The 12463-nt window shown below is 39.6% G+C and overlaps 1 protein-coding gene across 1 annotated transcript in view; it reads right to left on the reverse strand.

Moving 5' to 3' along the window:
* Nucleotides 1-12463, reverse strand: part of LDLRAD4 (low density lipoprotein receptor class A domain containing 4) — a 291893-nt gene that overhangs the window by 240364 nt on the left and 39066 nt on the right. Inside the window, exon 2 of the mRNA XM_065627234.1 lies at nt 9570-9700. The gene's annotated coding sequence lies outside the window, so the exon portion shown is untranslated. The remainder of the gene's footprint in view (nt 1-9569; nt 9701-12463) is intronic.

The raw sequence follows: 12463 nt of genomic DNA on the forward strand, positions 1-12463 counted from the left end.
AATGAAACAAATCACTTGTGTCAAGTTCTGACAATGAATGTATGGTGAGACGGAGATTATTACATAGTATTGAACAGGTTAAAGTATTTGTTGTTTGTATGTAAGATTTCAGTCATCAAGGCTAATGAAAGCATGCAAATAAAACCAAACTGAGGTTCTGAGAAGCCTAACTAAGAGATTTTTAGTTACTACAGAAGATATAAAAGTATTTAGATATCAGACAAATGAATAAAATAAGTACAGAGCACCTTAATACAGAAAAAGCTATATGGTTGCAAGAAACTAGTTTTATAGTGCTTTCATGTGTTAATTATAGATGTTTATAAATTCCTATAGTTAGAAAGCACTACTGAAGTCAGGCTGTGCTTTTCAAGTTTCCACAAAATCAGCACTGAAAAATGTTGTTCATATGGTTATAATGCAAGATAAATGTAACACTAAAAATAATGCTACCCAATAAAATAAGGATTATTAAGTATGGTAGAAGTTAGATGACCAGTGTAACTTGTTTACAAATGTGTATTATCACTAGATAGTGAGTGACTTACAGAAAATCTAGAAATCAAAACCTCTGTATTACAGGCTTTATTTGCAGGAGGTCTTTTCCAGACATGAGATTTTTTTGCATCTTATACAGCTGCAAACTATTCAGGCAAAGGAATTACGAGCAAAATAATGAGCTCTTAGGACTCACTTGTTACCATCCCTGTTTGACACTAACACTGAAGAATCCAATATTGCATTTTACGGTCTCTCTTGTGCAGTCATACAACACTTGACTGTGTGATGTGACTCTCGAGAAGCACAGATCTGAATAAAATCAGGTGTCTAGCTGGACCGCCTTCATCTCTATCTTTATTCAACAGTCAATAGTAATTAAAAGCCACATATGAAAACATAACTGGCTTTCCCCCTAATCACGCCAGAAGAAAAATCACCAATGAGAGGAGTTAAATCTGTAAGTGGGACACAAAGTATGATTCATACGTCATTGCTTCAGGTTTAATTCTCAAGAGAGAAAAAGCTCCATCAATAACATAAGACAGAAACTCAAACTCTCGTTTTCATTACAAAAATATAATATAAAGCATTAAATCAACTACATCTTTTCAGTTCTGAATACTTCTCTTATGTATGTTCATAACGATGGTTTAAAGTCACCACCAGTAACCTTCCACAAATCCCCATGGCAGTGAAATCCTGCAGAGGACACTGACCACGTCTGACCACCTTCCCAAGCTGTCTTCTACAGGGTGCAAGCCCTGGTGGCCACTGCGGGGGCACAGGGAACGGGACCTTTCTGACTGACACCACAAAGAAAGACTCATTAAGGTGCAGCTCAGTCACCGCCAGCATCTCGGATAACACACAATTTATAAAAGCAGCGGAGATGTAGTAAAGCTGCTGAATTTGCTTCTTTTTTTTTTTAAATGTAGTGTTTTGGTAAATTAGATGAAAACACTACCAAAAAAAGGAATCTCGCTTCAATGAGACAATGGCAGAGGAACCAATGGGTGTAAGCAAGATCCTCACTGCTCCTTCCAGACAACAGCTTGGATACTCAGCACCATGTCAAAAATTACCTTTGTGCCTCAGCTTTTATGGCAAATTGGGTTTTCAAGGGCATTCCCCCTTCTGTGCCCATCACATTCATTTTACTTCTTCTTTTCCAACCCATACCCAGAAAAGAGAGGCTCTATGAAGCAATTCTAGTTTAAGCCCAGAGGACATTTATCAAAAGATCATTTTTTAAATTTGTAGTAGAAAAAAAAAACCACAGAAGCCTAAACCCATAAAGAAACAAAAAATAAATATCCAAGGGCCTTTTTCATTAAGGAGCTAATAAAATAGTAAAAGCATCTAAAAATACCCTGTATGACCTTGCTGCTCAGTCACATCCTTCAAGCTGACCACTGAAAGAAATGTAAAGCAATGCCCATTTTCCCACATCTCCCATCACAGGCCAAATGACAGCTCTGACACTGGAAAGAGATTGGCAAAATATTTTATTTCTCTTTAACCTCAGTTACAAAAAATGTGAGAAATTTTTAAAAAATAAAGAAATAAATAGCCATGATGCTGTTGGGCACTTCAAAATTTAATCATGTACTGCAGAAAACACGCAACAAGATTGAACTTCTAAACTGTAGCTGGATTTAAAATGTATGCTGCTTCGCCTATTTTCTCAGTTAACAGGCCTTTAAAGAAAAGAAAGATTATCAAAGACATTCCAGCAGATGCGATCTGAAGACAGAACAAGTAAGCATGACCTTGGGTTCTCCCTTTGTATTTGGTGGCATTTCTCCTTTAATATTTTAAAATGAAAACAGTAGTACTAACGTGGACACTACTGAATACACAGTCTTTGCAAAGGGTGATGAAAACTACTTGAATGTGTATCTTTTGTTTTATGTGCTCATTTACATTCCCCTCAGGAGAAATATCTTACCAATGTCACTGCTATGAACGAGTAAGTGACACATCGATAACCATCATTTATTAATAAATACTTCACTCGTTCCATGAAGTTAATCTTCATATGCACCCATGAGGCAGGAAATTATTAGCCAGGATTTCCCATGGGGAAGCTGAAGTCACATTATAGACCGTCCTAGTCCATGCAGCAATCCAGGTGCCAAAGCCATAAGTAACGGACCGTAAGAAACCCTGACTCCTAAGCCTTCTTTGTGATAACCGTATTTTACCCATCTGATAAGGAGGAAACCACCAGGACGGAAGATGCTTTCTTGTCACAACTGAAATGTAAAATTAGCGTTTACTAAATCCTGTTAGAGGCTTAAAGATAATATTGCCCTTAAAAGCGGAAACACAAAACCCCGTGACTATCAGCTGGCCACCCCTTCATCTTCCGAGGATGTACAGGTGATAACTATTTCATACTTCCTGTCCACTCATATTAACATAGGTCTTTATTTGGAATAAACATCTTTTACATGGAACTTGAGAATGTTTCCTCTGTCTGCATTTGTTGACTTCACTCTACCTGGCTCCCACTTCTCAGATACTCCCCCATATCAGAAGGTGAACTGAATGCTTAAGATAAGATATTACTTCTGCTGCCAAAGCATGATAAATATGGAGTTAAAAAAATAATAACAATAATAAAATGAAGAAAATAGAAGAGAGATCTTTTGCTGTACAACTCAAATTTACTGCTCATTTCCCCAGTATGTGTCTAATACAATTAATACAGCGCTGAGTACATGAAATGCTAGGTCCTCCTCTATTTCTACAACAGGAGTGCAGTGGTTGCCTTCAGAAAGGGAAACCTCTTGTGGTCCTCACACATTGCAGGAGCATTACAAAGGTAGGATCCTATTCGTATGTTAAAATGCTTATTTCCAGCACACCTGAAATAGCACAGTAAATGTTTCAAAGCTGACCAAGACACTGATTTAGAGAACTCCCTTTAAAACTACTAGGGATTGCATCAATAAATGCCTTAACGAGCTTTTATATCTCAGCCCATGAGTTAAAAAAAATTAGTCTGCAAATCTTTCAAGACTTCAAAGGCTCTGGATTCTCACTGGTCCCAAAAAATACACATCTACCTTTATTGTGTGTAGCAAAGCATTTCTGCTACCACCCAGAATCCAGGAGGCACAAACTTAAGAAATAGTGAAGTTCTAATTAATTTTTTAAAACTGGATAGGAGCTCTGCAGAGATATTTGAATGAGTTCAGGCTTTTGTTCAGACTTCCTCGATCTCAACCAACAACCATTTGCTCATGCTGAACGTACTGATGAGGAATTCCTCAGAGCGTGCACCAGCAGCAGCAACGTCATTACGAATGTTCTAAAAACAGCTTCTATGTCTGAATAGTTCTTTCCTCAAGTTCCCTAAGATTAAAGGAAATGAATGGGAGAAACTCTGGTGAGCATGGACAATGCAACTCTTCTATATTACTGCACCCAAGCACACGCATCTGTTCATTTCTCAGCGGACAGCAGACCAGTCAGCTGAGCTTCTGCTAGTTCGGTTGTTTCTTCCTAAGGGTAACGCTCATTTCCCCATCTCTAAAACAATTAAAGACAACTTGCGCCACTGCAAGTGCTACAATCCTATATACCACAGCACAGACACACAAAACACTGCTCATTTCCCCCATGAATTTCCAGCTTAAAGCTGAGTAGACAGATCAATGTGTCTTCACAAAGTCTGAAGACACCTAACATAGCGTATTCTTCCATAAGAGTTGAGCCAATACAAATGTTAGTAAAAGCAAAAGAATAGGGGCTGAAATTGCAATAGGAACAGATAAGCTATGAAGACCATACAAGCAAACGTCAATCCAAAACGTACTTGCAAAGAAAGATTAATTTCTATGTCTTCCACATATGCAAAAAAAAAAAAGCAACAAGTAATATATTCCTCAATAAAAATAACCCTTGTATGCCTGGAAGCAAGTTTAAACAGAAAATACAGGATGAAACCTTCACGAAGTGCTTCAAATGATGATTTCTCAGTCCTCGCCTTGTTTTGTGGGGAGTTCCACTGAGCACAACGGGAATTTTCTCATGTGCTTTGTGCAAGGGTGTTTACAAGATCAAGACTCAGTTGCTGACCCATTATTTCACTTGTGTTCAGGAATCATTCCAAAGCCAAACACAAGAGAGCAGCGCTTAATACAGCAACACGTATTTTCAAATTTAATCCAATGCACAATCAATTTTAAGCAATGAAACTTTACACTTAACTGAATTCCAAAGGTGACGAAAGTTCAGCTGTGGCCCTTCAGCTGATCATCTACATTTCTTATTGCCAATCTAGAATTCAGTAGTGAGAGACAGGTAACCTCACAATCACTATCACAGAGCTCAAGAACTAAATGCTTCTTATCGAAGTAAATATTTCCAGAATGAAAATAAAATCATGTATATTGTTGATGATAGTACAAATAAGCAAAAGAAAACAGGAACTCCATGCTTTTCTGTTCTAAATAGAACATTTTTTCATAAAGGGATATGTTTGTTTCTATGTCAGAAAGGGGAATGGAAGTGGAGGTCCCTCGTGCTTCCACTGGGTAGCACCTGGTGGGACCCAACCCAGTGTACACAACAAAACAGGATCCAGCAAATCTTATCTCCTAAAACAGATGTTCTGGAATCTCACATTCGTTCCCCAGTCACGGCAGTCAAAATCATTATGAGCTTCTAAAGAAAAAATTATTTGATGCTTGAGTGTATACAACATTTTTAAAGGTGCGTGTCACTATCTTTTAAGTTCTTGCTTTAAAAAACTACCTCTTAAACTTTTCCATAATACTTCACTATGTAGATCTACAATTTCTCTTCTGTCAATGTCAACAGAGCAGCATTTTATATTATTTTTCCAAAAGCAAGCCAACTACAAAAATATATATATAATACTTAAAAGATGCAGTGTATCTGTGATGCTTTATTCTATCTTCTCTTCATGTATGAAGAATTCCTGAAATTTGAGCAATCCTCTATAAGAAAAGAAACAACCTCTAACTACAAGTGTTTCATCTACAGAAAGTCCTCCTTGAGGGTCTCCGGAGAACAGGACAACCTAGCAGTTCATGAACAGATTCCAAACTACTGAAGCAAGCGCAAGCTAGATGGGAAGAGTTAAATAAAGCTGCTAAAATTCAGCAGCATTGCAAGCTATTCCAGACTCTGGTTACTATAACCTACACTGGGTGTCCTCTGCATAAGCACCAGTGTGACTTTGTGGACTGCTGAGATTCAGTCTGTTGCAACTGGCATAAGTTGCCACAGGCGAGTAATCACAAGAAACTGACCTTGGCAAAAGCACATTTTACACTTCACTGCTGTTCAACTGTGTTATACTAAAGAGAGAGCAAGTGAGCACAAGCAGAAGGGGGAGGGAGAGAGAACAAAGGGGGACAGGCAGAAAGCATAAAAGTGATCGCAGCCATTTTCAGCTTTACCTGCAGTTAAGATTTTAAGAGAGGTACATCACCTCTAGTGCACACCACAACCTACACGTGATTACATCGACTCTACATGGTATCATTTTTAAACCAGTGTGGTCTGGGTGTTTGGTTTTGAGTTTTTGGGGTTTGTTTTGGTTTGGTGTGGTTTTTTGGTTGTTTTTTTTTGGGGGGGGAGTATGAAAGGAGATAAAGTACTGAATTTAGGAATTAATATCTCAAAATATTACCCAACAAGTGGGGTGAAAAAGTATAGAAGACAATTAAAATTTCACATTTTCCTACCACATGATTACTGAATAGATGGGGATTTTTAAATTGTTCTTTCCTCTTGTTTAGTTACACCTCCTGATAGCACATTTTGGAATCAGCTGCAACAAATGAAGACTAAATGTACTTCTTGAGGTGTGCAGCAAGGTATCTTAGTCCTGATTTTTAAAGTTTCAGCTCAACCTTAACTTCAGAAGCTCTCTCAACAGCCTGTCAGCAATTTTCATGAAGTAATATGGTAGAATTCCCACAGCTGCACATACATTTGTGTCTGTCCTTTCTTAACTATATTTGGTCTCCTTTGGTTTGGATCAGTTATCTCCTGTCAAACCTTTTTCTTAGTTTCTGCATTAGGGGTTTTTTTTTGGTATTGATTACACTATCTTCAAAGAAACAGGACCTGGCAGAGCAAGATGGCACAGGATCCCACCATTAGCACTAACCCACATCCTGCCCAGATTTCACAGCAAGTTTAACACAAGGATCTAACCTTTTTGGGTATTCTGGGTTTCCAGGACATTTGGTGGTTGAAGCAAAACATGCACAAGCTTTGTACCAGTGCCAAAATACCTAATTGCTCTCCCCTTGGGAAGCGCCCAAGGCATACAAGTCTAGACAAAATAAAATAAGAGTACGTGCATTTTTTATCTCAAGTTTCCTTACCACACTTAGGTCAGTGACCTAAGGATCAGAGCCATCTAAAAAAAACCCTACTACATGCAGCTTCTCTTCCAAAGCCAGAGAGTCGTGGTCAATGGGGCGGAGTCTGGTTGGAGGCCTGTATCTAGTGGAGTGCCTCAAGGGTCAGTTCTGGGACCAATACTGTTCAATATATTCATCAATGACTTGGATGAGGGAATTGAGTGTACTATCAGCAAGTTTGCTGATGACACCAAGCTGGGAGGAGTGGCTGACACGCCAGAGGGCTGTGCTGCCATCCAGCGAGATCTGGACAGGCTGGAGAGTTGGGCAGGGAAAAATTTAATGAAATATAACAAGGGAAAATGTAGAGTCTTGCATCTGGGCAGGAACAACCCCAGGTTCCAGTATAGGTTGGGGAATGACCTATTAGAGAGCAGTGTAGGGGAAAGAGACCTGGGGGTCCTGGTGGACAGCAGGATGACCATGAGCCAGCACTGTGCCCTTGTGGCCAAGAAGGCCAATGGCATCCTGGGGTGTATTAGAAGGGGTGTAGTTAGTAGGTCGAGAGAGGTTCTCCTCCCCCTCTACTCTGCCCTGGTGAGACCGCATCTGGAATATTGTGTCCAGTTCTGGGCCCCTCAGTTCAAGAAGGACAGGGAACTGCTGGAGAGAGTCCAGCGCAGGGCCACAAAGATGATGAAGGGAGTGGAGCATCTCCCTTATGAGGAAAGGCTGAGGGAGCTGGGTCTCTTTAGCTTGGAGAAGAGGAGACTGAGGGAAGACCTCATTAATGTTTATAAATATATAAAGGGTGGGTGTCACGAGGATGGAGCCAGGCTCTTCTCGGTGACAACCAACAGTAAGACAAGGGGTAATGGGTTCAAGCTGGAACACAAGAGGTTCCACTTAAATTTGAGAAGAAACTTCTTCACAGTGAGGGTGACGGAACACTGGAACAGGCTGCCCAGGGAGGTTGTGGAGTCTCCTTCTCTGGAGACATTCAAAACCCATCTGGACACCTTCCTGTGTAACCTCACCTAGGTGTTCCTGCCCTGGCAGGGGGATTGGACTAGATGATCTTTCGAGGTCCCTTCCAATCCCTAACATTCTGTGATTCTGTGAAATTCTGAAGGCTGCTTCTCTCCCGTAGAGACAGTTTCTCCATTCCTCATCTGGTTTCACCATTAATGCAAAAATCTGCTACAAAAGCCAGCCTTTGCTCCCCTCACCCAAACCTTCCACATATCCCTTCACACAGTCTCCATTCCTCTATTCCAACTCCTCTTCCTCCATTTCAGCCCTCCGAATGTCATTCCTACCAGTGTGCTGACGAAAAGTGGCTTTTTTTGGACACAACCATGTTAATACTTTGAACCATTCCCATCTGACCAAGAGCCATCATGGTTTGACGACCTCCACTATCACTAGCCAGGGAGACACAAGACGCAGCCCTGACAGCAGATGGGTGATTCACACACACTGATGTTCAGCAGTTCAACACCGATACAAGCACGCCTAGCCTATGAATTATAAAAACAGCAACTCTATGAAGCATACCTTAAAATTTCAAGGGACTCAAGTATTCCTGAGTCTGAACTTCGGATCTGGGTCAAAAAGGTGTCAGCTGTGGATCCACAGATTTTTAGCCATCTCTTCAGGCTGTAGCCCTCTTTCTCACAAATAAATGATGTTTGGAAGGCCGACAGGCATGCTTTGTGACAGCAAGGCAGGACTCATGGGGGGCTGGATGGGCCACCAAAACACTCACCCCTGTGCACTACCTAAGAAACTCTGGTAGAGTCTTAGGCAGACAGTAAACTGATCTCTGCGTACTTGAGCACAAAATCAAATTATTAACATTTTTCTTGACTAAGTTAAGTTATATAATAATTAGTTATAGAATAATTTTTAAAAATCTGAAAGAATGCACTAGTTCTGCCGTAATTACTGTATGCCTTCAGGTTTCACTATGATATGGTCACCATTCTCACAATCGAGCACTGCAAAAGAAAGAAAAGGGTGACAAAATAAATACCTGAAAGGTACTCAGATCCCCAGGAGGAGTGAATATTTATATTTACTAGTCCAAAAGTGAGCATATCTTTATATTACACAAGAGTAGCCTCAGCTGAAAGGAAGAATTTGACATCTATTCCTACTTCAATGCATATCCTAAACAGGTTATCGAATTAGTCTCTCTCTTTGCAGCTGTGTCTCTCACACTGTACCATATTTGAAAAGTATGTGTCACTCAGTGCTGAATGAGCCATTTGACTTTATAGTTCAGTAGCCAGGATCTCATTTTCAAGTATTTTTCTCACTAGGCGGAACAGAAACATTAACTGGGTCTTCTACATGCAGGCAAGTAATTACCAACATGGTGGCTAAGCTGGGCATCTCACTTCTCTCCCTCTTCCTTCCCCACCTCTTTCTCCTGATAGAATTCCTCGAAACCAATTTATTTCCCCAAAATCTTCCAGGGCTAACAAGATCATCCAATATCTAAATATTACGAGTAAAGTTTAGCTATAGCTATGTATGTGGATATATAGCTATACACACACATCAACAGATAGATATATGTAATTGCTATAAAATATGTATAAGAAAGATCACAATCTCGTGGTATGGTATGGCCGAAACGTTAGTGGCATGAGATTTATTTGACCAAAGTATTTCACTCCTGGCAAAAGATTAGTTTGCTTGAATTACATTTACCTTTCTGGAACTGTTTCACAAAGAAGTCTTGCCTAGTTTAAATTCCTCCAACACAACATAATGATATCCTTGAAGTCCAGAGAGTCAGGAGATTCTTCCTTTTCCTTCTAGTTGTGAATATTGAGTGTGTTCTACAAGAAAAAGAAAGTGGGGGAAAAAAGTTTGGCAGGCAATACTTCGTGTTCTCAGTGGGTCAGTATTTTCAAAACCGTTACAGAACACATCACTGACTTCAGAAGATCAATTAATCTACCAGTTTTCCAGAAAGAATTCAGATTTTGTTCTTCCCTAGGTATCTCAACAAGCCACAACAAGGATTCATTTTTCCATGTCAGATATTCTCCCTCTCTCTATTTGCTATCTTAAATACAGATATTAAAGTGAAAGGCCTGATGTTCTTCTGCTTCTTTTTAAAGAAACTGTAATGTACAGTTGCATTTTCTGCTATAAACTTAAATTTAGCATCAGGAACTTGTAAATTTTTGTTTGAACTTAGCTAAGAGAAAGGTTACAGTTTCTGTGCTGTGAAGTGCCAGTACATTTCCCAAAACCAAAAGCAACCCTTGAAACATATGAAAACCCATGAAAAACATAAAATACCCTTTCTCCTATTAGATGTTTCAATTAATCAACAGCTGTTGGTGGATAAGTTCAGGTAAGTCCTCATCAGCTTTGCCAAATAAACATGGTTTAGTCTAGAAACAGATGTGAAAAGTTTGGCAAGCTTAATTCCCTGCAGTGTTCTGCTAACTCTAGGATTTCCACTTATCTGGTGAACATCACTTTTTCTGGATAGCATGTTGAACACTTAATTTTGCAGATACTCCTGCTGTGTTAATATCAGTTCAATCCTTCTAGTTCTTTCAGTAACAGCAAGCAAACTCACAAAAGCTTTGCCACGGATTTCACAAGCATGTGCGTGCCTCTCTCTCTCTGTACCCAGGCCGCCGTGCCAATATGTAGGATTAAACTTTTTCCAAGGTTGAATAAGCCACCATCTGTCTATCTTGTGTGGTGCTGTGCACCATCCGGGAGACTTGTCCCTTAGAGCATGTTTCTACCATATGTCACTCCTCAGCGATCAGTTATGCCAAGACATTTGGGAAAAAATGACTAAGTCGAGCTGGAAAACCCTTTCTGAATTCCAGAGGAGGTTTGCCAAGCCTGTATTTGCAAAGAACTTCGCATCCACCGATTTTTGCATATATTGTATGTAACAATAAATAACCTTTACCCAAATGGACAAAACAATTATTTGCATAATGTACCTGCCCTCCATTGCCCAGAACTCATGTATGTTTTAATAAGCCAAGAGACTCAGGTATGATGTATCTTCAGGAAAAATACAAGGACCTTTTACAGAATTAATTGCAACTTTTATTAAAATTAAATTAAGAAGGAAAAAAAAAGATGCAAACAATATATTTCAAGAAGGACTTTACTTGGTATTTCAAAGCCACAACAAATTAGCAATGCCTTTCTAAGAACTCAAACAAAAATACCTAGGGCGATTGCAAGGCTTTTTCTAATAATAACTGTATCAAAAGTGTTCATCTGCATGCAAAGCGACCACCTAAACTAAATCTTAAACTGCTGATATATCGTGGTTCATGCAATTAGAATTTGCCTAATAAAGAATATAACTTTCTCCTATTTTAAAGAACCATTTTTTATGTTCCAATTCCTCAGTTATTAAATTAAAACTCAAGCTCGCGTTGTTCTTATGGCCAGCTCAAGGCTGCTGATTTACATAACTGACTTTCAAGGGCACTTGGTTACACAGCAATTAATACCAGCAAAGAATCTACCAGACCTGCTACTTGGTGTTAAGGAAGACGTTCTTAATAACATTAAAAGAAGAGAGAAATTATTAATAGTAACTCGTGATTACAGTCTCCCTGAGTAAGCTTAACATGGGAAGGAAATCTCTTCGTAAAGGCAATAGCAGAAGTGTTAAAAGCAATTGTTGTTTAGTGAAAAAAGTGTGATGAAGAGCAGTACTCAAGTGTAAGAGAGAACATCCACAGAAGTCTGAGGGTCCTTTGCCTGTGTTTTGCCTTCAAAGTCTGGACAATCATTGAAAAAGGGGGAAGATGTGAAACAAGAACTAGGGCCTGTTGAGATTTTCAAAAAAAGGGCAACAAAAAGCAGAAAAGGTTTACATTAGATTAAGAAAACAAGTACTGAAAAGAGGTCATTATTAAAGGAAAATGAGACAAATGAGTACCTCAGAATGGATTATTTTTATTTCGATGTTTGTAATCAAAACCATTTCCCTATACACAAACAGTCAGCCTTGGAAATGTGAGGATACTTCAATCAGATGACAGGTAAGTAACAAGTTCATCTACGAAGTAATGAAAGCCTCGTACTGCAACACGGACTTGTGGAACAGAAAGAAGAGAGAAAAACAAATATAGAACAGCTACGCGAAATTGGACCACCTGCCTACACAACACACCTAACGATTTTGAAGCCAGCCTGTTTTTTGAAAGGCTCAGCTCCTTCCCAGCCCACTCTGACAGCCTGAGGCCTTCCCACTACCCAGCCAAGAGAGGCAGGAGATGCTGGTTCTAACACCAACTCTCTGCTGACCCTTCCTGTCCCAGCGTGAAACCTTTAGGCTAACGTGTGTCTGCTCTGACTGACGTTCCCCTTGCTTCTTGCACCTATTTACAGGTCCAAACAATCCTCTCTTCAGGATGAAACATGATTCGGGTGTATTACTGACTGACTCAAGAGGACTGCAAATGAGGACGAGAGCAGAGGAGGGAAATCATCAAAATTGCCAATTAAGAAAATTGTTATTCTGGATGAGCATTTGCACTGGGAAGCTGGTCAACAGCTTCCTCACAGAAGGAGAAGCTACGTAGCTTCTGCACTATCATCTCTTG

Source organism: Caloenas nicobarica, chromosome 2, assembly GCF_036013445.1.
Source record: "Caloenas nicobarica isolate bCalNic1 chromosome 2, bCalNic1.hap1, whole genome shotgun sequence".
Classification (NCBI taxonomy): Eukaryota; Metazoa; Chordata; class Aves; order Columbiformes; family Columbidae; genus Caloenas; species Caloenas nicobarica.